We start from the raw sequence: 26,125 nt of genomic DNA, 5'->3' as shown, positions 1-26,125 counted from the left end.
CGGAAGAACCCTTTTCTATCGGCCATCAACATGTTATGTAATTTCTAATTCGTCGTGTATGGAGGATCTGAGTGTGGACAAAAATTAAGCAGCGGAATGCTACGACTTCTCCAGTCTTATCGTATTTCTCCCTGAAAATTGAGATTTAGACAAAAGACCTAGTTTTCAAATTTGGGATCGAGGTTTTCTCTAATCTTTTACCTATCGAATTGCTGCAGGAGTAGAGCGTAATAGCCTGTTTCTTAATGTTCCCTTCCTAGCTCAGTTCTTGGTCCAGAAATTTGCGGATAAATCTTGCTAGTACGAAATTTCCAAAGGTATTAAATCGGAAATTTGAGGATTCCTAGTTAAGTGCTCCAGCTCTTCCTTAGTTGAATGTAAACCATTTTGTGTATCCCCTAGTAATCCCAAAATCGTCGAATTCAATTCGAATTCCAAAGCTATCTTCAAGGCTCATATGAATTATCCACCTTTCGAGGATTGCATGAGCTTTCCACAGTCGTCACCCTAGTGTGTCTCGGTCGTCCATTATTTAGCAGTAAGATTTTTTAGCAGTAAGAGTAATGTAAGACGTGCCTATTCAGTCCATGGATCATTGGAACTTAAAAAGATTCTAATTTATAGATCCAAAATTTTTTTCTGTAGGTCAGAGTAAATCTAGGTACCTCGTTTGATATTACCCATGGTCTATGGTAGGTCAGATGGGGCTAGGATACCGAAATTGTAAACCTGGCATACCTCTTCCAGATCTACCCCATAGTCGATGATGATTTCAATTAGACTTTGACGACTTTGAGAAGTTTACCAGGGTTGCACTCTCTGTATTTGAGAGTTGCGGGGTGATTTGTATCCAGAATCCAGATTTGCTCGTTGAAGGGTTCGGATTTTCAATCAGGGATGGGGATTCTTATTTTGGATTGCATTTTACATCCAAATAACCAGGAAAATAAATGTGCGATGAGAGGTCGAGAGCCTTTACGCCAGATGGTTTCAATAGATTAACATGTTGGCAGTCCAGAAATTTGTTATAGGTGTTACTGTTGTAGCGAACTTAGGATGTCACTTGGAAATTCATCATAAAATAATATGTGGCGTTAGGTTTTGGGTGGGTGCCTGCCGCTGGGTATGACATTTATTTCATAGGGAAACCGATGGTCCATCCATCCTAAAAATATCTAAAATGGAGGGGCATCATTGGGTAGGCATGTTGAAAAATATCCCAAAAAAATTCAATTTTAGAAAATATCCTGAAAATCTTCGAGTTTAGAAAATATCCTTATGAACTCGTCATGGAGAAAATATTTTAAAAAATTGCAGGTTTGAGAAAATTTTCTTAAATTATCAACCTTAAAAAAATGGCCTAAAAATCTCCAAATTGAGAAAACATTTTTAGAAGCTCGACGTTTAGAAAATATCCTTCAACCCCCAATTTTATAAAATGTCATTAAAAGTTCCACGCTGACCCATTATCTTTAAAAATTCTACTTTTAGAAAATATCCTTAAAACCTGCTTCACCCTTAGAAAATTGGCCTAAAATTCCAAGTTTAGAAAATATTCTTAGCAACTTTTCGTTTAAAAATGTTACTTAAAAATCCTCGTTGAGAAAGTATCCTTAGAACTCTAGCTCGAGGAAATATCCTTAACAACTCCACTTTAAGAATACATCCTTTAAAACTCCAAGTTTACAACATATCCTTAAACAATCCACGTTTAGAAAATCCACTAATTATTCAGTACGCCTTCCGCTGTCCTTAACCTGTGAACGCCTCCATTAGAATCAGCATTGCTTCCTGATTGCTTATTATTAAATAATGCTTTAATTCTTCAGCCTTAACGATGTTTTAATATGTATAGCATATTTTTAGGCACTTGTATCAAGTGTGTGTCCAAAAGCTGCCCTACCCTCTTTTAGTACCCACATCCACTATGATTTACATTCTAATTTTAGAATCAATCATTTTCCCAAAACTGACTTCCAATTCGGGGTTGGGGGGTGGTGTGGTATTCCATATCAAATATTTTGATTCAAAGAAACCTTAAAAAACATTCAAATCCATGGCATGCCATTGGATTTGCTAATAATCTCAAAAGCGATTCCTGCAATTGCCTACCATGAATAATGGTTTGTTTGTTGTTGTTTTCTTTTCGTGTGTTTCAATATAAAACTCTCCACAGAAGAAGCAATAAATTAACTACTCAACAGCACACAAGTTGTCTTAAGGTATAACGAACGACACTACCCCAACATGGTCATGGCGATGATGGGGATGATGATAATGACTTATCCATACAACATGTTAAGGAATTCTTTCAACATGGAATTTTTGGTGTAATACCTCACTGTGAAATGGCTTGAGAAGCTTTTGCGTTGAAGCTTTTTTTTTGTGGTATGCCTAAAAGTATGCTCTCTTATATTTTTATGGAATTTTTTAATATTTAAGAGAATTGTGTGGATGGATTTTGGTATTCGTGTTCTCTGTGGTGTTCTGTGAATTGTTTTGGTTTAAAATACCCTGTTTTCATCTCCACGTAACTTGGGGCTGCGCTAAAGAAGATTACAACTTAGCAAAAAAAAAAAAAAATAAATAAAAAAAAATAAATAAAAAAAAATAAATAAATAAATAAAGATGTGTTGAAAGACACCATGGCATAAACATGCATACGCCTTGGTATGCCTAAAACTATGCTCTCTTATATTTTTTGGAATTTCTTAATATTTTGAGGAGAGGAGATTTTGACATTGGTGTTCTCTACCTCTCTTCCCTCTCCAGTCACTTGTGGCTGAGCTAGGGAGGATTACAACTTAGCAAAAAAAAAAAAAAAAAAAAAAAAAAACAAAAAGCCATAAGTTCGGCCGGGCCGAACTTTGAATACCCTTCACCACTTGGAACAAATTTGGCAATTTTAAAAAAAAGTAAAATCCGTTAAAATTCTGTTAAAATGTAGCCGAATGTAGCCGTTATATTAGGGTTTATATGACAAAGTGGACCTGCAAGTTTTGCCATTACAATATTCAAATGCGAAACTGGATCGGTGAATAATGTCGCTAAAATCATCAAAATACCAAATATCGGGAAGTTCCGTCCAATTGGGGCTATACGAAGGCGTGGACCTGCACAGACAATTTTCTGTCATAGGCTGTAGTATCCATTGCGAGCTTCAAATATCTAATTTGAAACAATTCCGGTGAATAATATCCCTAAAATCATCAAAATACAGAATATCGGCAGGTGCAGTTATATGGGGCCTATACGAAGACTTGGACCTGCACAGACAATTTTTTGTCTCAGGCTGTAGCATCCATTACGAACTTCAAATACCAAATTTGAAACAATTCTGGTGAATAATGTCGCTTAAATTACCAAAATGCCGAATATCGGGATGTGCCGTTATATGGGGGCTATACGAAGACGTGGACCTGCACGGATAATTTTCTGTCTTAGGCTGTGGTGTCCATTATGAACTTCAAATACCAAAATTAGAATAATTCTGGTGAAAAATACCGAATATCGGGATGTGCCGTTATATGGGGGCTATAAGAAGACGTGGACTTGCACGGACAATTTTTTGTCATAGGCTCTACTATCCATTACGAACTTCAAATACCAATTTTGAAACAATTCCGGTGAATAATTTTGCTGAAATCATCAAAATACCAAATATTGGGAGGTGCCGTTTTATGGGGGCTATACGAAGGCGTGGACCAATTTTCTGTCATAGGCTGTAGTATCCATTACGAACTTCAAATACGAAATTTGAAACAATTCCGGTGAATAATGTCGTTAAAATCATCAAAATACCCAAAATAGGGAGGTTCCACTAAATGGGCGCCATACGAAGACCTGGACCTGCACAGACAATCTTCTGTCTTAGGCTGTAGTATCCATTACGAACTTCAAATACCAAATTTGAAACAATTCCGGTGAAAAATACCGAATATCGGGATGTGCCGTTATATGGGGGCTATAAGAAGACGTGGACCTGCACGGACAATTTTTTGTCATAGGCTCTACTATCCATTACGAACTTCAAATACCAATTTTGAAACCATTCCGGTGAATAATTTTGCTGAAATCATCAAAATACCGAATATCGGGAGGTGCCGTTCAATGGGGGCTATACGAAGACGAGGACCTTCACAGACAATTATCTGTCTCAGGCTGTAGCATCCATTACGAACATCAAATATCAAATTTGAAACAATTCCGGAGAATAATGTCTCTAAAATCATCAAAATATCGAATATCGGGAGGTACCATTATATGGGAGCGTGGAGCTGCACAGACAATTTTCTGTCATAGGCTGTAGTATCCATTACGAACTTCAAATACCAAATTTGAAACAATTCCGGTGAATAATGTTGCTAAAATCATCAAAATACCGAATATCGGCAGGTTCCGTTCAATGGGAGCTATACGAAGACGTGGACCTGCACGGACAATTTTCTTTCGTAGGCTGTTGTGTCCATTGCGAACCTCAAATACCAAATTTGAAACAATTCCGGTGTATGATGTCGCTAAAATCTTCAAAATACTAAATATCGGGAGGTACCACTATATGATGGGGGCTACACCAAAACGTGGACCTACATGGCCCATTTTCAATACCAAAAGTCCTGCAGACATAATATACATTTAAGTAAATTTTTATCAACCTACAAGGAAAATTGTAACAACCTACGGAATGACAAACTCTATATACCCTCCATACTATGGTGGAGGAAGGAAGAAAGACAGGAAGGAAGGAAGTGCGTTAGAAAGGGAATGGGAGGGAATGGATTTGACATGTGAGTACATGTTCATTAGAAATCAAAACGGGTTAAATGCACCTTTTTTTGTCCCGCGTAGAGAAAACGGTTCTGTGGGTGGGGGGGGGGGTGGTTGGGTTGTGTTACAAGTTACAAATTTTAGCCATCAATATTGGCAAAGGCACACACATGAACACACACACACACACACACACACATACACACATGTACTATATGCCATTCATATATAGGCAAATTATGCGGATTATATAGCAGTTATTATTTATGAGATTCATAGCATGTAGCTGCCGTACACCATCAACCTTAACCACAGTTGACTCCTCTCCGTCGTGTGTGTGTGTCTGTGGCAATACTGTATCGCTGAGTGGCAATAAATTGTATTTCATTACCATTCATTCGACGACGAGGATGAGGACTACGACGACATCGACGGTGATAGACAAAATCGGTGGGATATCGAATTAATTTATTCAGAATTTCAATGGAACGTCAGTTGTGTGTGTCTGGTTGTGGTGGTTCGTATGGGGCTTTACTGCTGTTAGGATATTTTGAAACACTTTAGCGATAAATTACATTAATTCATATACGACGAGGACGAAGACGATGCCGATGATGATGATATCAATTAAAAATGCTTGTTTCTGGTTAAGGAAAATGTGTGTGTCTGTGTGTGACTCTTGTGTGTGTGTGTTCTCAGGCATTTACAAGGATATCTCTTCATAGTGTAAGAAGCAGCCGTAGTCGGGTTAATTTTGAATAATTAACTTTAATTAGTTATGCGGTTAATCTTTCATTAGATTGTCTCTGTTGCAAGATTATTATCTTTTAATTGAGGGAAGGTGGGGAGGAGAGGGGGTATTTGTTGGGGTGTTAATGTAAAATGTATGACGGAATTTTCTATGAAATTGATGTTTACTTAGATGAGTACCTCATTTAATCCTTGGGGGGATTTTATGTTCCAGACAGCCTCAATGATTGGAAAGTGTCAAAATATTACTTGGAGTCATAATTTTAATTACAACGCCGTGTGAATTTTTATAAGCTCCGCCAAGGTTATATTGAATGTGCAAATTTTTTATTTAAATTGGTTAACTTCATGACCTAAGGTATCCTCTACATATATTTGAAAAAAGTAATTGATTGGCCTTCAACATCAGAGTGAAAAATTTGACTAAGATTTTCAAAATTATGCAGGAGGGTTATGAAATTCCCCGAGGTATTTAAGAGGATACGAAAAAAGAAAAGGTCCCTGGGAAACAGTTGTTTAAAAAAATACAAATTAATTAGCATACTTTCAGGCATAAATCACCAGATGACAATATTTATAAATAATAGATTATAGACTTCTTTATATCCTCCACCATGGAGGGTGTATTAAGTTTGTCATTCCGTTTGTAACACCTACAAAATATATATTTTAGACCCCAAAAAGTATATATATATATATATATATATATATATATATATATATATATATATATATATATATATATATATATATATATATATATATATATATATATATATATATATATATATATATATATATATATATATATATTCTTGATCGGCATAAAATTCTATGTCAATTTAGGGATGTCCTTCTGTCTGTCCGTCTGTGGAATTCACTCTAGCTTCCGAACAAAATGAAGTGGGTTGATAAAATTTTACTCAAATTTTACTTTTGGTATTCAAAATTGGACATGTAGGTCTACGTTTTGGTATAGCCCCCATATAATGGTACCTCCTTTTTTCGGTATTTTGGCGATTTTTGCGACATTATTCACCGGAATGGTTTCAAATTTGGTATTTGAAGTTCGTAATGGATACTACACGCTAAGACAGAAAATTGTCTTTGCAGGTCGACGCCTCGTATAGCCTCCATGTATCGGTACCTCCCGATATTCGGTATTTCGATGATTTTAGCGACATTATTCACCGAAATTGTTTCAAATTTGGTATTTGAAGTTCGTATTGGATACTACATCCTAAGTCAAAAAATTAGCCATGTAGGTCCACGTCTTCATATAACACCCATATAACGCAACCCTATATTCGGTATTTCGATGATTTTAGCTAAATTATAAACAGATTTTTCTTCAAGTTTCGCATTTAAATATTGTAATAACTTATGACAAAAGTTGCCTATGCAGGTCCAGGTCGTCGCAAAGGCATTCGCTATTTTTAAGATTTTAACAGAATTTTTAAGGGATTTTATTTATTTTTTTTTTGTAAATTGCCAAATTTGTACCAAATGGTGGATGGTAATTTTGAATTAAAACCCCCAATGTGTCAACATTTTTAAAGAAAATAATTTACCGCCCAAAAAGAGAAAGGATAATCCGATTTTGCTCCAACTTTGCAAATCTGTATATATGCCTCAGTTCTCAGTCAGGTGCAAAAATGGATAATATCGGTCCAATTCATCAAGTCCTTCCCCCACAAATGGTAAAAAATTTTAAACAATTATGACTCTTACAAAATGTGATGTAAGAATCCGATTGACCTCAAATTACACACATCACCGGATTTTTATTAATCCAAGGTCTGGTGGAAAGATGGAATATATCGATCCACTCCTTCTGGTACCTCCCTCCAAAAAAGGGTCAAGAGCAACAAATGTCGGAAATAGCATCAAATTGTAGAATAAGTTTAATTTTGTTCGAATTGGTCACTTTTGGCACGAATTATGGCCTTCAAACGGCCAATGAAACTGTCACACGCTGCCCGAATGTTGCTCTGCGGCCCATTCCCGGTGAAGCGCTTGCTTAAGGTGTTCGGCACTTTGGTATTTTTTTAGTACCAACCTTGCTTTCCAATATACTCAAGACACAATAGTCCAACGGATTGGTATCCGGAGATTTTGGTGGCCATTGTGCGTTGGAAAAGAAGAGGGGAACCTCATTTTGTAACCATTGTTGGGTGCCGCGTGCTGAGTGCAATGGTGCTGAGTCCTGTTGGAATGTCCAAGGCCTGCGGCCATCAGATCTTGTGTTATCAATAATATTCGAAAGAGTGAAATTCGAAGAGACTTTAGAACTTATTTTGCTTTCTTTAAGCGTTTTGTTTTTCAAAATCGTGGACCTTTTGTGGGGGAGGTACCAATAGGAATGGTCCGATCTCTACCATCTTTATAACAGATCTTGTGTTGATGGAAATATTGAGATGTACCAAGTCCGAACGGAATCGGATGATAATTTCGCGTTTTATGAGCTTCAAAGATATTGAAAATGTTGATCCTTTGTGGGGAAGGTACCAGAAGAAATGGACCGATATATCCCAATTTCACATCAGACCGTGGATTAATAAAAATATTGTAATGTGTGTAATATGAAGAGAACCTGATGAATATTTCCGATATTATTATCGTTTTACTTATTCAAAATTTTGACCCTTTGTGGGACAGGTACCAGAACGAATGGTCCGATCTCTACCATCTTTATAACAGATCTTGTGTTGATGGAAATATTGAGATGTACCAAGTGCGAATGGAATCGGATGTTAATTTCGCGTTTTATGAGCTTCATGGATATTCAAAATTTTGACCCTTTTGTGGGGGATGTACCAGAAGGAGTGGACCGATACATCCCATCTTCACAGAAGATCTTGTATTAGTAGAACTAATGAGATGTGTGAAATTTGACGAGAACCGAATGCTTATTTTGCTTTCTTTGAGGGTTTTGTTTTTCAAAATCTTGAACCCTATGTGGGGGAGGTATTTGAAGAAATGGTTCGATCTCTACCCTCACCTATCCCAATTTCACACCAGACCTTGGTTTAGTAAAGATATTGTGATGTGTGTAATTTTAAGGGTACCGGATACTTATTTCCGATTTTATAATCTTTTGGATTATTCAAAACTACGACCCTTTGTGGGGGAGGTACCAGAAGGAATGGTCCGATCTTTATCATCTTTATAACAGATCTTGTGTTGATGAAAATATTGAGATTTGCCAAGTCTAAATGGAATCGGATGTTAATTTCGTGTTTTGTGAGCTTCATGAATATTTAAAATTGTGAACCTTTGTGGGGGAGATACCAGAAGGAGTTGGCGATATATCCCATCTCCCCAGCAGACTTTGGGTTAACAAATATATTTGGATGTGTGTAATTTGAAGACAATCGGATTCTTATATCATATTCTATAAAAGTTGTAATTATTCAAAATTTCGACCGTTTGTGGGGAGGTACTTGATAGAGTCGACCGATATTGTCCGTTTTCGCACCTGTCCTGGCACTGATGGAAATATTAGGATTTGCAAAGATGGAGCAAAATTGGATTATCTATTCTCTTTCTGTGCAGTAAAATAGTATCTTTGAAAATTACAAATTTTTGTGGGGGAGGTACCAGAAGGCCCTGAAACGGTCAAATGTCCTCTATATATACCTTCTTTAGTCATATGACTGAGGGTATAAGAATAATAAAATAAGGGTTACCGTTTTCGCAAAATTATTTGCTAGTCCAGAATTTTACAATAAAGTCATTTGCTTTAAATCTTTATTTTTTTAAATACAATCAATTTTTTTAATCGCTAATTTTTTTACAAGCAAAATTGATTTCAAAACCTTTGTTGGCCGTTGTCGAAGTCTTCAATAAGTTTTTATATTTTTTGGAGATTCCCATTTTACAGCTCTGCCTCATCCTTAGACATCCTTAATGTAACAACAATAAATAATGCAGCTTTTTAAAGACAACCAACACACATCCCAAGCAAAAAAATTATAATAATAAACCAAAAATTGGTACAGATTTCAAAAAAAATTATTTACTACCACATACATTTTCAAAAATTATTTTTTTTTCCCAAAATAACGAATTTGTTCACTTTTCTAAACAGGTTACACTCATACTTTAAATATTTTGACCTAATTCTTTTTATGTTTATCGTCGAATTCCATCAATGTTGTTCAAAATTTGTGATGCGAAAGAAATTCAGGTTTTACACTCGAGATTGCTATTTTCCATCCCTGCTTAAATTTTAAACACTTCAAAGAATCCCTTTTTGAATTTTCTTTCCCCTAACCCAAAATTTCTCTTATATTGCACACAATTTTCTCTGAATACTCTCTTTTATAAAAAATATGAGCAAAGCTCTCCCAAATATTGCTGGGGAGGCGCAACATTTATTGTTTTGCCAATTTTGAAAGCTCTTCGTTTCGTTTGGGGTATGGTTGCTGCTGCTGCTGTTGGCTGCGTTGTGTTGTGTTTAGTGTTGATGACTGACCGACGGACCAACCAAAAAAAAAAAAAGAAACACCAAAAACAAACAACTGCGATTACGCGCGCAAAAAACAAAAACAACGAACAACTCGGCTAAGAGAAAACATTTCGTGCAGAGAATTGACAAAACTTCTTAAAGCTGACAGGAGAGCCAGGCAAAGCGAGTGAGCCATAGCCAGCGACCCATTAACTTCCGAGTGCTGTGATAATATTCCCATTTTCCAGTTGCGTCGCACAGTTCATGCAAAAAGGTCGATACACGACGACGTCGACGAAGACAACGAAATCGTTCTTTTTTTCTTCTTCGCGTGGCACTACGTGTTTCCTACGTCGCTGCCGCCGCAGCCACCTATAACTTTTATTCTTGGGTCCAAGCTACCGACCGACCGACCGACCGACCTCCTTTCGGCGGCTGGGCCAGTTGTCTATACACTTTCGTCTTAAAACTAGAAAATTTCGTGTCCTAACTATTTTCTTTCCTAGTTGGTTTCGTTCGGTTTACCTCTTCCTTGGTTGCTGTGTATGTGCGTGTGTCGGTTGCATTTAAGTAAGCCTTTGACCACCGGATAAACGGCCGGACACTTGTGTTAAACGTTCGGTCACGGGTCACGGTTAAAGTGGTGTTCCTCCGTTGTTTTTTTTTTTACTTCGATGAGCCATAACAGCCGCACGTACGTCTAAAAAAAAAATAACACCAGAACGACCTGCACACGCTCGGAAAATTTAAAATTTTCTTGTTTTTTTTTTTTTTTTTTTTTTGCTTTTCGTCAACAAAAAATTCTGTGTATGTCTCAAAGTCAGTCGGATGAATGTGGTGTTGTGGATATGCGACACAATGTGCCGCGAGATCTATAGGCGATATATTCTTTGAATTTTATTTTTTTTTTTTTGAATCGCCCAAGAAGCAGAATAATGCCAATATTGTTAAGAATTTATTATTGTTGTTATTGTGGTGGTGGTAATGTTTAAAGAAATGAAAAAGAACACACAAATACACACGGAATGACAGGCCGCGACTGTCAGATAGTCAGCCAAGCACTTTGTCTTTATCCGCAGTGGATTTAAATTGATTGCATTATTAAAAAGGCAATTTCACTGACAAACAAGCAGGCAGGCAGGCAGTCAGTCAATCTGCCAGTCACTCAGCCGTCCAGCAGTCCCGCAAGCAAAGTTATAAAATTAAAAGTGTGTAACAATAAAAAAATTAATAAAAAAACGCAAGCAAGTGGACGCCAACACTCAAGTGTGGAAGACGTTTTGGTGGATAGCTGCAAAAACAACAAAAACAATGTGAAACGTAAAAAAAAACTATATCTGGCATCTCAGCTCTCCTTCATATCTAATCTCATATATAGAGGGACGGACGGACAATACCGACCACTTTAAAGACGTACGACAACGACAACGGCGACGTCGACGTTGCCGATGACAACGACAACAGAGCGCCATAAAGCAAAATTAGTAGGCAAAACGGTGCAAAAATATTAACAACAAAAACAACAGCACGGCAATAATAATAAAAGAAAAAAAATATATAAATAATTATTAGAGAATATATATGAGTGTTTGTGTTCGTGTAGAAACATTAAAAAATTTATAGAATTATAAAAAGAAAAAAACGAATGGCACACAAATTGTCAATTCATAATAACAACACACAACAAAACATAAAATATAAGAGTGCCGCTATTTGTTACTCTTCTCTGCCCATCTCTCCTTTTGATGCCACCGCTCTCATCATTTAATCCATTACTCAACTCTTAACTCAGCATCTATTTACTCACTCATTCCCTACATACTCACCTTGTTGTCATATGTTAATGACCGCAAATACCATCGTTGACATGTTTGGGGCAAGGAGTCTATGACAGGGATGGAAAAAGGGAATTATATTATGATTGATTGCATTATAAGGTGGGGGAATTTCTCTTACCTTAAACAAAACTTCTTAGAAAAAAGTTTTAGCAAGATTGACATAATGTTAAAGGCTTGTTATCTTTTGAAGGGGAAAACTTTATGGCTTTTTCTTTGGAAGTGGTTCACAATTCAATTTTAGCGGTCAAACCCGAATTTATTGATATTGGCGATTAAAATATGGGCAGCAATGCGATTGGATAAAATAAGTATTTGAAGGTGTGAATGTTGTGTGCTTCTGAAGAAAAAACACTTCTTGGGAACCATAACCAATATCGGGATCTTTTTATACCCTCCACCATGGAGGGTATATTATGTTTGTCATTCCGTTCGTTACACCTTGAAATATACATTTTAGACCCCACAAAGTATATATATTCTTGATCAGCATAAAATTTTATGTCGATTTAGCGATGTCCGTCCGCCTGTCATTGTCACAATCACTCTAGCTTCCGAACAGAATGATTGATAAAATTTTACTCAAGTGTATATTATGTTTGCTGGACTTTTGGTATTGAAAATGGGCCATGTAGGTCCACGTATTGGTATAGCCCCCATATAAGCCCCACCTCCCGATATTCGGTATTTTGATGATTGTAGCTACATTATTTACCGGAATTGTTTCAAATTTGGCATTTGAAGTTCGTAATGGATGCTACAGCCCATGACAGGAGATTGTTTGTGCAGGTCCACGTCTTCGTATAGCCCCCATATAACAATACCTCCCGATATTCGGTATTTTGATGATTGTAGCGACATTATTTACCGAAATTGTTTCAAATTTGGCATTTGATGTTCGTAATGGATGCTACAGCCCATGACAGGAGATTGTTTGTGCAGGTGCACGTCTTCGTATAGCCTCCATATAACGATACCTTCCAATATTTGGTATTTCGATGATTTTAGCGACATTATTCATCGATTTTTTTAAGTTTCGCATTTGAATATTGCAATGACTTATGACAAAAGTACCTCCGCAGGTCCATGTCGTCGTATATACCCAACTACATTCGGTATTTCTAAGAAGAGTTTTTTACGGATATTATTGTTTTTGAGAATTGCCAAACTCTTTCTAAATGGTGGAGAGTATTCAAAGTTCGGCCCGGCCGAACTTACAGCTTTTTTGCTTTAACCCCCACCCCAGTATGGAGGGTATATTAGGTAAACAGGGTGAGATAAAAAATTCTGCAACAAAGTCAAACGCCATAATTTTGCACTTCTTGGAATTTCAATGGCTTTACCCTGAGCTCATTTTTCAATATTTGCCGAATTCAATATTCGGCCACTGCGACTCGAGTTTCGATCAAGTCGCTTCTTTACTTTTCAAACCATTTTTGCTGTTTTCTTCCGTCCACTACCTTGACGTCGCTACTGGCTACGCTGCTAGTATCACGTTAACAAGCGATGGTACGAGACACAAAAGATTTATTTGAATTTAAATGTTGGAGTGCTCTAACGACAGCCACTTGGCTGGTGGTTTTCCAGCCAAATATAAAGAAATCACCCTGTCACGCTTGAATTCCATCATCACGAATAACTTTTTTTCTGGAAAATTCTCACCAAAATGCTTTTGTACGCTTGTAAACAATATAATGAGCTGTCAATGGAATAATTTTAATGGCTGTCGGACGAGTGACTTAGGAATGACAGCAGTCTGAAGTTGGTTGCAGTTTTTTCATCTAACTCTGTATGTCCTTAAACATTTCCTTTGAAATCAAAAATGTCAAAAAATAAAAAATGATAAATTTCCGATGAAAAGTTTTCTAAAAAAAAGTCCTTTGAATAGACCCTATTTTCTTCAAAATAATACATTTTAAAATATTGTGAATAACAGGTCAGATTTTCACTACAAAATTACCAAACACAGTTCACATTCCTTAAAAAATTCCACCTTTCTTGGAAAAAGTCCTAAAAAATCACGCTTTTAAAATATTTCTAAAAAAGAAAAAAAATATTTTTTTGAAATGTCCAATTGATAGGTCCAAGTTTCTTAGACCGTTTCTCTTAAAAATATTCCTCTGAAGTATTTGGAAAAACTCATTTATTAAATTTCTATTTAAAAGTTTTGTTGAGACTTGAAAAAAGTTCTAAAATTATCCTCCACATTGCTCTGAAATAGGAGCTTTAAAAGTATTTCCAAAAAAAATATCTTAAAAGGATCTCCATGATTTTCGGTATTCTGAGCTTTCAAAATATTTCCAAATAGAATGAATTTTCTTTTGAAATGTCCTATAAAAATGTCCATTTGAAAAAAGTTTATTTTAAAAAAATTCTCTTGAAATATTTCTTAAATTTCTAAATTTTCTTAAATTATTGAAATATTCCCTAAGAAGAGTTATATTTCTATTTTAAAACATCTTTAAAAATAAGAAAACAAAGGTTTTCTAAAATAAAAATAATGTCCCGAGAATTATTGCTGTGTAAAATTCCCTTCTTAGGCTTCATTAACTTTAAACCGCTTTGTGTTTTATTTTCCATTTAATTATCTCCCTCTCTCTTGTTACCTACAACTACTACCTAGAAATATGTTTGATTTCTTTTTATTTTATAAATGTTTATATTTTTATTTATTTAAAATTCTACTCAAAAGGTCATTCCTCTTTTTTTAAAACTTTAAAACTACTTAAAACAAACACAGATTATTTGATTACAATTTCTATAAACTCCATCTCATTCTCTTCTTTCTTCCTCTCCTCTCAAAACATGCAAATGTTGGCATCTCTGAATAACGTCACAGTAATTGGTGTAACACCAAAAAAAAAACACTCTTTAAACTCCCCTCTCTGTTTTCCAAATATAACTCTCACTTTTTTTTCTTGCTCTTTCACCATTACTCTCCTCTGTTGCTCTACTCTACTCTCTCTCTATATTTACTTTCAAAGAGATTCCTTGTGTTTAGAGATGGTAAATTGTGACACGAAAAAACAAAATCAACTCAAACGAAATCTATAAATTTACAGTTAATTTAAAAAAATTAAATTGTTGGCAGACAAAAAATATGTTTAATAAATATTTCCTCTCCATTAAATTTACCAAAAATAACCACACGAAAAAAATCCAATACATCGAATAGGTAGCATCCTTCTTTTATTTCCTTCCTTCCATCCTTCCTTGCTTTAACCATATCAGCTGGCCAGCCTTGAGCATTGAAGCATTCATCCATGGTTTATATAATCATCATCACAACCACTTTTTTTTTGGTGTGTTGTCTAGTTGGATGTATTGGGAAGAGAGGTAGGGACACCCCACATTTGCTGACAGTGTGAGAAAGAAAGGAAAAGTGGAATACAATGAAAATTCCAATAGCCTCCTAACACTCTTAAGGATAATCAATGTCGTTGGGGGTGCCTCTGTGTTTTGTTGTTGTTGTTATTACCGTATTGTTGTTATTTTTATTGCTGTTGCTGCTTCTTTGTATTGGTGAAAGTTTTAACATGTTTTGGCTTTGACCGCATTGCTGCTGCTGCCATCATCATTTTGTCAAGAACAGAACAGATCCTGGTTTTTTGTTGTCGTATTTGCTATTTTCCTTCCATTTTTTTTATTTAGAACACCACTTAGTGTTGAATTGTCTTCGTTTTACTTTTTTGCTCTGGCACACATCTTTCTATTCTTCGTTTTGTTGTCCTCTATTTGTTGGTGTTTTTTATGGCGTTTTTTTTGGAGGCGCATGTACTTCTTCTGTTCGGTTTCTGTTTTTTATTTTTTTTGTGTACACCACCATTGCCTCCTAGCAGGACCATAAACATATCTATTTTGCCAAAAAGAAAAGAAAACACAAATGTTATCTATGACAGTGACCCCAAAATAATGGGAAACTGGAAGGATTTTCTGGGAAAAAAATTGAAATTTTGGACAAAAAGAGGAATTTTTTTTGGAATATTTTTAAATAGTTAATTGATGATTTGGGAAAATAGTTTTAAATTTATATTGAGAGTTTTTTTTTTGTTTCTCGGAATGAATCGTATTAAGGTATTAACTTTTTTTTAGAATTTTGGATTGCCATCCGGAATTTTAAAAGGGGTTTTGTTTCAAGGATTTAATTTAATTTATTTTTTATTTAGTTATTTATTTATATATATTTTTTTAATTAGATATATTGGATATTTTGACATTTTGCAAAAAAAGAGCACATTTTGAGTAACAATATCCAATGAATTTCTTGAATATGTGAAGATTATAAAAATTATTAATGTTTCACCTTGTCCTGAGGTATATTAGACATTTATAAATGCCTCACTCATTAGATTGTCACTGGGGGGAGTTTAGGGTCTCCATTTTCCTTACCTCTCTCACCAAAATAACTGACAATTGATTAAATATAATATTTTTGAAAATAATAAATTTAATTCAAAATTGAAAGTCAAATTGGGCAATTCTCGTTGGAAACAGACGGGATATTTTCCATTCATATTCTAGTTCGCAAATCCAATTTTATTTGAATTTAAAAAATAAAAATAGCTAAATATTTATTTTTAAGGAAATTTTATTTCTTTTTTTTTAATTTTTTCCCATATATTTTACAGAATTGGAAAAAAACTGGTCATTTCAGATTTCATTGCGAAATAAAATTTTCAAAAAAAAATTTGGGAAAATGAGAAAAATGTTCAAAAAAAAAAAAAAATAGAAATTAAATTTCCTTTAAAATAAATATTTAGCTATTTTCATTTTTTTTTAAATTCAAATAAAATTGGATTTGCATTTTTGCAAAAAAAAAAAAAAAAAAAAAAAAATAAATAAATAAATAAATCCGGAGAATTGCCTATATAAGTTCAGGTTTTGATCTAGTCGCCGTATAAGAGATTATAAACAGATTTTTTTTTTTCAAGTTTCGCATTTGAATATTGATAAATCCACGTCGTCGTATAGACCCTTATATACGGCAACATTCGGTATTTTTAAGATTTTAACAGAATTTTTAACGGATTTTATTTTTTTTTTTTGAAAATTGTTAAACTCGTACCAAATGGTGGAGGGTATTCAAAGTTCGGCTCGGCCGAACTTACAGCTTTTTTATTTGTTTTAACTTTCCTCTTTTTCGCTAATGGTAGATTTAATTTAGATTTAGATTTTATTGAAAATTTTAAGACATAGGTTATGGTGCGTATAATTATTGTCAGCACTCATACGCCTTATATCTACTTGTATAATGCTTTCATTTTTATACCCTCCGCCATACATAGTATGGAGGGTATATTAAGTTCGTCATTCCGTTTGTGACTCATCGAAATAATAATTTTAGACCTAACAAAGTAAATATATTCTTGATCAGAGTAAAATTCTAAGACGATTTAGCTCTGTCCGTCCGTCTATTGTAATCACGCTAGAGTCAAAACGAATTAAGATATGAAGCTAAATTTTGCACAGATCTGACTTTTGTCTGCAGGCAGGTAATGTTCGAAGATGGGATATATTGGTCCACGATATCGTATAGCCCCCATATAAAGGTAAACCCCCCTGATGTTTGGTATTTTCTATTCGATTTTAGCCACATTTTTCAATGGAATTGTCTAAAAATCCACACAAAGAATTCCTTGTGAGTACTTTATCCTATAGGAGAGAATTGTCTAAATAGGTCCACGATTTACTACAGCCTATGACACAAATTACTTATGCAGGACCACGTCTTCGTGTAGCCCCCATCTAACGGTTTTCATTTGAGCGGTATTTTTCGACGGGTTTCTTTTTGAAAATTTTCAAGTTTCTTCCAAATGGTGGAGGGTATAAAAAGTTCGGCCCGGCAGAGCTTTGCTGTTTTTTTTACTTGTTTATTCTTTTTTATTCAATTTGATTTCTTAAATTATCAATGCCTTAAAATTATCATGCCTTATTTTGAGCCACTGTCATAATTTCACCAAATCCCCTCCCCGGCAAAAAGAGACATTCGAGACAAATGCTGCCGAATTTGGTTTTTTTTCTCGCAACGTCATTTCAATGTCAACATTAGTTTATCTTTGCCTGCTACTGTTATTTGCCTACCCTCAGTCGTGGGCTCTATTTATTGACAATGTTCTTCTGATACTGTTAATGTTGCCATTGCCGTTGTTGTTGTTGCTCTTGTTTTTATTTTTATTCTCATTTCAATTCTCTGTAGGTTTCTGCGCTTCATTGTCAAACAAATTCGCTCCCCTTCCGCTTTGGGTTGTCTAATTTTTGCAAGTTTTAGCGAAAACTGGCCCGGCTGGCCCTCCACATCTTTTCGCCATTCAAATTAAACGCAGCTACAGCACTTGCCTTCATCCCAATTTACAAGATACTAAAAAGGTCTTTTTCAGGTTTTTTTTTGTTATTTTTCTCATCTTTGTTTTTTTTTTTTTTTTGCTACCTTCCATCTTTGCATTTCATTTTTAGTTTTCCTTCCCTACCCCAACTACAAATTTGTGGGTTACGAGGGTAATTTTTTTTTTCGAAGAATCCCCCTTTCGATTAAATCCAACAAGAAAAGAAGCAGATAAGATACGGGATTCTTGTTGTTGTTGTTGATGTTATTCGAGGGTCTGGGGGGGGGGGCATGATTTGTTTTGCCAAGCTTTTGGGTTGTGATTTGGAATTGACACATGTCAATCTTGGAAAACCCAAATACCCCGAATTATTAGTTTGGCCAGCAAAGTGAGGAAGTAAGTAACCTTCCTCGATGATGGATGAATGGAGGATAGCTTTTTAAGAATTTCAGTAGTGACTAGGATAAATGATTCGGCTGCTTAATTTGTTTGTAGTTCATTATTTTTGTTTGCTTTGCCTTCCCAAGAAACATGGATAATGTATTGTTCTTTGATCGGAAAGAAAAACAATAAATAATGGCCGGAGATTTTCGTGGAAGGTCCATTAGTTGTGGTATTTCAGCCAAAATTGACAATTTTCTGGGTAATCCGGAAAGAAAGCCGATGGGTGGATGTTTTCTTGGATGGAAGAGTATTTCAAGGGGTTTCTAGAAATATATGGCCACTCTTGGGGTGTTTTATAGAAGGAGGCCATTCGAAGAGCCTTCTTTGAAAAAGTGACATTTCAAAATGAGGAGGCCATTCCAAGGGTTTTGTTTTATAGGGGGAGGCCATTTGAAGGGTCTTGATTGGACGGCTCATGAACTATTCAAGGGATTTTCTTGGGATGTAAGGCCTTTCGAAATCATCGTATTTTCTTTGAATATGAGACCATTCCTCTTTTAGTAGAAGGCAGGTCCATTAGTTGTGGTATTTCAGCCAAAATTGGTATTTTCTGGGGTATTGGAAAAGACGAGAACTGGGTGGTTATTTTCATGGACGGGAGATCATTCTCAGGGTCATTCCTCGGAAGTTATATACAAAGTAGGCCATTTGAAGGGTCTTCTTTGGAAAAGAGACACTTCAAAGCCATTCATTGGACGGCTCATGAACTATTCAATTGATTTTCTTTGGATATGAGGCCTTTGGAAATCATCGGATTTCCTTTGAATATGAGACCATTCTTCTTTGAGTCGAAGGGAGGGTCCATTAATTGTGGTATTTCAGCCAAAATTGAAATTTTCCCAAAATTTTCTAGGGAATTGGAAAATATATGAACTGCAGGGGAATTTTCATGGGTGGGAGATAATTCGCAGGGTTTTCTAGAGATATAAGGCCATTATTAGGGAGTACTAGAAAAAGGAGGTCATTTAGAGGTTCTTTTTTTGAATAGGAGGCACTTCAAAGGGCATTCATTAATCGGTCCATGGACAAGCATTCTCAGGGTCTTCTAGAGGCATAAGGTCATTCCTAGGAAGATATGTACAAAGTAGGCCATTGGAAGGGTCTCCTTTGGAAAAGAGACACTTTAAAAGGGCATTCATTGAAGGGTCCATGAACTATTCAAGCGATTTTCTTTGCATATGAGGCCTTTTGAAATCATCAGATTTTTATTGAATATGAGACCATTCCTCTTTGGGTGGAAGGCGGCAGGCCCATTAGTTGTGGTATTTCCGCCAACATTGGCATTTTCTGGAGAATTGGAAAATATATGGGAAATCGTTCTCAGGGTTTGCTTGAGATATAAGGCCATTATTGGGTAGTACTAGAAAAAGGAGGCCATTTAGAGGTTCTTCTTTGAATAGGAGGCATTCATTGAACGACACTCTCAGGGTCTTCTAGAGGTATAAGGTAATTCCCAGGTAGTTATATACAAAGTAGGCCATTTGAAGGGCCTTCTTTGGATAGGAGACATTGAAAAAGACGTTCATTATTCAAGGAATTTTCTATGTGTAGGAGGCCTTTCGAATTTAACGGATTTCCTTTGAATATGAGACCATTCTTCTTTGGGTGGAAGGCGGCAGACCCATTAGTTGTGGTATTTCAGCCAACATTAACGTTTTCTGGAGAATTGGAAAAGATATGAACTGGAAGGGTATTTTCATGGACGGGAAATCATTCTCAGGGGTTTCTAGAGATATAAGGCCATTATTAGGGGGTTCTAGAAAAAGGAGGTCATGTAAAGGGTCTTCTTTGGAAAAGAGACACTTCAAAAGGTATTTATTGATCGGTCCATGAACTATTCAAGGGATTTTCTTGGGATAAAAGGCCTTTCGAAATCATCGGATTTTCTTTGAATATGAGGTCATTCCTCTTTGAGTGGAAGGCAGGTCCATTAGTTGCGGTATTTTAGCCAATATTGACATTTTCTGGGGAATTGGAAAAGACGAGAACTGGGTGGGTATTTTCAGGAATGGGAGAGCATTCTAAGGGTCTTCTAGAGGTATAAGGTCATTCCTGGGAAGTCATATACAAAGTAGGCCATTTAAAAGGGTCTTCTTTGGATAGGAGGCACTGAAAAAGCCATTCATTGAACGGCCTATGGACTATTCACGGGATTTTCTTTAGATATGAGGCCTTTCAAATTTAACAGATTTTCTTTGGATATGAGACCATTCCTTTTTGGATGGAAGACAGTTCAAGTGGGGTTTCCTTAGTGGAAAATCATCCCAATGTCGTTTTTGGAAAGATCGGCTCAAAATCATCTTCAATTTTGCAAATTTTTGGTCTTTCAAGTGGTCGTTTATGGACGGAAGATCGTTTTTATGACCTTCGAATGAATGAGAAACTATACAGATAGTTCTTTATTCTTATGATCTTAATCTCATAGCTCCAAAATACTCATTTGAATTCGATTTGAGAGTGAAACTCGCTCGAATTGGAGCCGGAATATGACTGTGAGAAATCTACGTTTTTTATATAAGACCATTTAAATGGTCCTCTTTGGATGGAAGACAATTCAAGTGGTCTTGTTTGAATAGATATCACTTTAAATGATCTTCGAAAAATTATCCAAAGGCCATTCAAATGGTTGTCCTGGATGGAAAATCATTGTAATGTAGTTTTTGGAGGAGATGGCTTAAAATGGTCTGCGATGAGTGGTCGCTTGGTCGGATGGAAGATTGTTTTTGTTAGCATTGTGAATAGGAAACTATACAGCTTGTCCTTTATTCTTGTGGTCTTAATCGCATAGCTCCAAAATACTCACTTAAATTTAAGTTGAGAGTGAAACTCGGAGCCGGAGTACTAATGTGAGTAAATATATTTTTTACGCCACTCGATAAAAGCTCTCAAGTGGTCTTCCCTGAATGGAAGATAATTTTCATGACCTTGGTGAATAGGAAACTATTTAGGTAGTCCTTTATGGATGGACTATTATGTTTATGGTCTCAATCTAATAGCTTCAAAAAACTCACTTGAATTCGAGTTAAGATTGAAACTCGCTTGAATTCGAGCCGGAGTTCTAATGTGAGTAAAGGAAAGAACTTGAGTATAATCTAAATTTCCCCGCCACTCGAAACAGAGCGACAGGTCTTAATCTCATAGCTGCGAAGTGCTCACTCGAATTTAGTTCAAGAGTGAAACTCGCTCAATTTCGAGCCAAAATGCTCACTTGAATCGAGCAGAAAGTGAAACTCGCTCGAATTCGAGCCCGGGTACTAATGTAAAAAAAAAGAAATTGGCTAGAAACTCTTGCAGAAAATTCTACTCTACAGCCGCATTGGCCTCAATCCGTACCAGCAAAGTGTTATTTTTCTCTTCTCTTTATTAAAATTCGAGCTGGATGACTCCTACATAAAAAATCGAGTTTAAATTATTTTTCTATGCCATTGAAATTGGAACGAACATGCCTTTTCCAGAGAGAGAGAGAGAGAGAGAGAGAGAGAGAGAGAGTAAAATCGACTGCAAATATAACAGATTTTTCTCTTTGCTCATTTTCGAGTCTCGGTCAAAACTGAAAAGATTCCACTCTTGCAGAAGATTCTACTCTACACCCACATTGGCTTCAATCTTTACCTACAAAGAATATCCACCGGCACTTGCTTCCGCGATTTTTCTCTTGTCTTAATCAAAATTCGAGCTGGGGTACTAATACGTAAAAAAATCGAGTTTAACCTATTTTTTATGCCTCTGAAATAAGAACGAGTATGCTTTATTCTTTTTCAAGAGAGAGAGTAAAATCTGTTCCAAATCGAACATCATACTTCCTGCTCATTTTCGAGTAATGGTCAAATTTGATCGAAATTGAGAAGATTCATTGGCGTCAATCTGTACCAACAAAAATTATCCAACGGCTTTGGTTTTCGCCGTTTTCTCTTGTCTTTATTAAAATTCGAGCTGGAGTACTCCTTTAACCAATTTTTCTATGCCATTGAAATAGGAATGAGTAGGCTTTATTATTATTTTTTTTTTTTGAGAGAGAGAGAGAGAGTAAAATCTGATCCAAATTTAACAGATTCTTCTCTTTGCTTCCTTTCGAGTGATGGTCAAATTCGCTCGAAATTGAGAATATCCTACTCTTACAGAAAATTCTACCTCACATCCGCATTGGCGTCAATCTATACCAACAGAGAGTATCCACCAGCACTTTTGGCTGTTTCATACGCTCCACCATACTATGGAGGGTATATTAACTTTGTCATTCCGTTTGTAACTCCTCGAAATACTCATGTCAGACCCAACAAATGGCTTATGACGAAAAATTTCGTATGCAGGTCCACGTCGTCGTATTGACCCTAATTTAACGGCTACCTTTGGCATTTTTAAGATTTTAACAAAAATTTTAATGAATTTTTTTTTGAAATTTGCGAAATTCTTTCCAATTGGAGGAGGGTATTCAAAGATCCGCCCGGCCGAACTTAGAGCCTTTTTACTTGTTTAAACTCCATTTCTATTTTTCAAAAACAGGCGTAACTCGCTATCGCACCCACATGAAACAAAATAATGGAGAGTAAAATTCGTGCATGACTCCAACTCTTCGAGCCCTCCCACTCGCTAGTACAACGAGCAAGTCTGAGATCTGTTTCAGACCACTCAGGTGGTCTTGTGGTCTTTTATGAGACGGAAGATCTCGCAAATGTTGTTTTATAGGTCAATAACCACTCCTCTCTGAATAGAAAACCATTGAAAAGCGAGTTCCCACCGAATCGAAGATTATTCCCCAGTCTTTCTCAAATAGGAGATCTCTAAAGTATTATCATCAGCCCCTCCTCCTCCATTTCCCATTACATATCTCGCATGATATTCCACGTGGTTAATTTAATAATTTCATCCTAATTTAAATTACCTTCGACGACAAATTCTGAAAATGTCAGGCCTTGCACACCACGGAGTAAGTGTTTCAAGTTTACCTTTGACATTTGAGTTTAATAGTTTTTCAAATAAAAAAAATTGCATTAATTTTGCAATTTTCCAAAACTTTCACGCTCGCAACATTCTTACACACACATGTATGTGTGTGTGTGTTGGACCCCTAACTTTCCCCATATGTTTTTCAAAATTTTCTCAAAATGTTATTATTTTTCATATGGCTTGCCTTGCCCGGCTTCCGCTGTAGAGTGGAAAACAGTTCTTTGCCTTACGGGCAGTTTTCGTTGGAAAAGCGTCGTAGCCAAACCTCGTAAGACTTCTATGAAATTTATGTGGCACTCAAACACACACACACGCACACACCCAGAGGTGTGTGAGAGTGTGTGTGTGTGTGCATGGCTCTAATTCAAGTATATTATAGATGTGTGAAAAATCTCATGCACCAAATGGCATCAGGCATTTATTGCTTGCCTGTCCGCCTGCCTGCCTGCCTTGCTTCCTGTTGCCCCCCAGACAAACAAACAAACGTATGTATGAACGAATGGTGCGAAAGTGTGGCCTGGCATAGCATTGGCATTATGGCGGCAATGCCAATGATTTTGTGGTTGCATGTTTTGGAATTTCTTTAAATTCTGTTGATTCTACTTTTTTTTGTTTCTGTATTTTTTGCTCGATTCCACTTAAATACTTGTGGCCTAATGGATAACAGGAAACATCTAGACAAATATACTTATTACACTGTCTCTTTTTTTTTGTGGGTGTTGTAGTCACTCACTCACCTCCAGTGATGAGTTGGCGAAAAGGCTAAGAGGGAATTCTTTTTGTTTTTTTTTTTGCTTCTTTTGTTGAGCATCAACATCAAGGTAAATTTTTCGCATCCTCTTTGTCGTGACCTTTGAGAAAAATTAGAAGAAAAAATACAGTTTTGGAATCCGTTTGTTATGCCATAGTATTTCAATAGAAAAAGAGAGTGGGCATCGGTACGCGTGGCGTATAATGAATTTTAATAGGGGCCCAGGTGTGCGTATGAGTAATGAGATTCAAATGAAAAGTATTCATACGCAATGGAGGCAGAACAAATGATTTTCGTTTTATTAAAAAAAAATTAGAAATCTTGGATGGCGGGTCAAATTTCCACAAAAAGAAAGAGATGACAATTTTTGAAAATAAGAATAAAACCATTAACAATTCTGATATTAGGGAAGACTTTATCAAAATATTGATTTATATATATATATATATATTTTGAATGGGAGATTTTCTAACATTCTAAGATGAGTGGAAATCCGCACATCTTTCTTGTGACATTTTTGAAATAAAAGAATAAAATCCTTTTCGAATCCGATGTTATACCAAATTTTAAGAAACAAAGGGAGTGCGAGAGGGAGAGAGAGGGCAATATTGCCTTTAGTGAATGAATAGACGCGCTTGTGTGCGTATGAGTAATGAAATTCAGATGAAATTATTCATACGCAATGTAGGCAGAACAAATGAATTTCTTTATTAAAAAATAAGAAAATTAGAAAGATGACAGGTTTTCAAACACAAAAATTAGAGGGTAACTTTTTTATGGAGGCAGCAGAGATTCGAGGGACATTTATTAAAAGAATTTTGCATAGAGGATTCGAAATGATATTTGGACGATTCGGTTGACAATAGGAATAAAACCATTAGCCAGTCTAATATTAGGGTAAACTATATCAAAATATGAACCAAAATTAAACATTTTTTAATGGAAGAATTCTTAACTCTGTAAGGAGTAGGGATAAAGCTATGCATTCCTTCGAAATCATAAATTCCATATTCATCACAGGTTTCTGGTCGAAGAAAATGTTTGTGACCCTTTGTGCTTGAGGTACCAGAAGATGTTCGTTCGATATATAGCATCTTCACAACAAATCTTCTGTTAGTAAAAATAATGACATCTGTAAAATTTGACGAGAATCGGATGCTTATTTCGGATTTTATGATCATTTTGTTTTTTAAAAATTTGAACCCTATGGGGGAGGTACCGGAAGAAATGGTCCGATCTTTACCATTTTAATAACAGGTCTTGTGTTTATGAAAATATTAGGATGTACCAATTCCGAATGGAATCGGATGTTAATTACGCGTTTTATGAGCTTCATGGATATTCAAAATGTTGATCCTTTGTAGGGGAGGTACCTGAAGGAGTACGCCGATATATTCCATATTTACGGCAGCTCTTGTGTTAGTCAAAATAATGGGATGTGTGAAATATGAAGAGAACCGGATGCTTATTTCGGATTTTAATATCGTTTAGGTTATTCAAAATTGCGACCCTTTGTGGGGGAGGTACCAGAAGAAATGGTCCGATCTGTACCATCTTGTGTTGATGGAAATATTTAGATATGCCAAGTCTAAATGGAATCGGATATTAATTTCGTGTTTTATGAGGTTTATGGATATTTAAAATGTTTACCCTTTGTGGGGGAGGTACCAGAAGGAGTCCGCCGATATATTCCATCTTTACACCACACCTTAGGTTAATAAAAATATCGTGATGTATGCAATTTGAAGACAATCGGACATGCAAGAGCATTTTATAAAAGTTGTAATTATTCAAAATTTTGACCGTTTGTGGGGTAGGCACTTGAGGGAGTCGACCGATATTATCCATTTTTGGACCA

At 35.9% G+C, this 26,125-nt stretch overlaps 1 protein-coding gene across 1 annotated transcript in view; it reads left to right on the top strand.

The window, feature by feature from the left end:
* Window positions 1-26,125, top strand: part of LOC101895850 (kalirin) — a 137,776-nt gene that overhangs the window by 28,605 nt on the left and 83,046 nt on the right.

This window comes from Musca domestica, unplaced genomic scaffold (assembly GCF_030504385.1).
Source record: "Musca domestica strain aabys unplaced genomic scaffold, Musca_domestica.polishedcontigs.V.1.1 181, whole genome shotgun sequence".
In the NCBI taxonomy this organism is placed as follows: domain Eukaryota; kingdom Metazoa; phylum Arthropoda; class Insecta; order Diptera; family Muscidae; genus Musca; species Musca domestica.
Note: the sequence above shows the minus strand (reverse complement) of the source record. Positions and strands in the feature narration are given on the sequence as shown.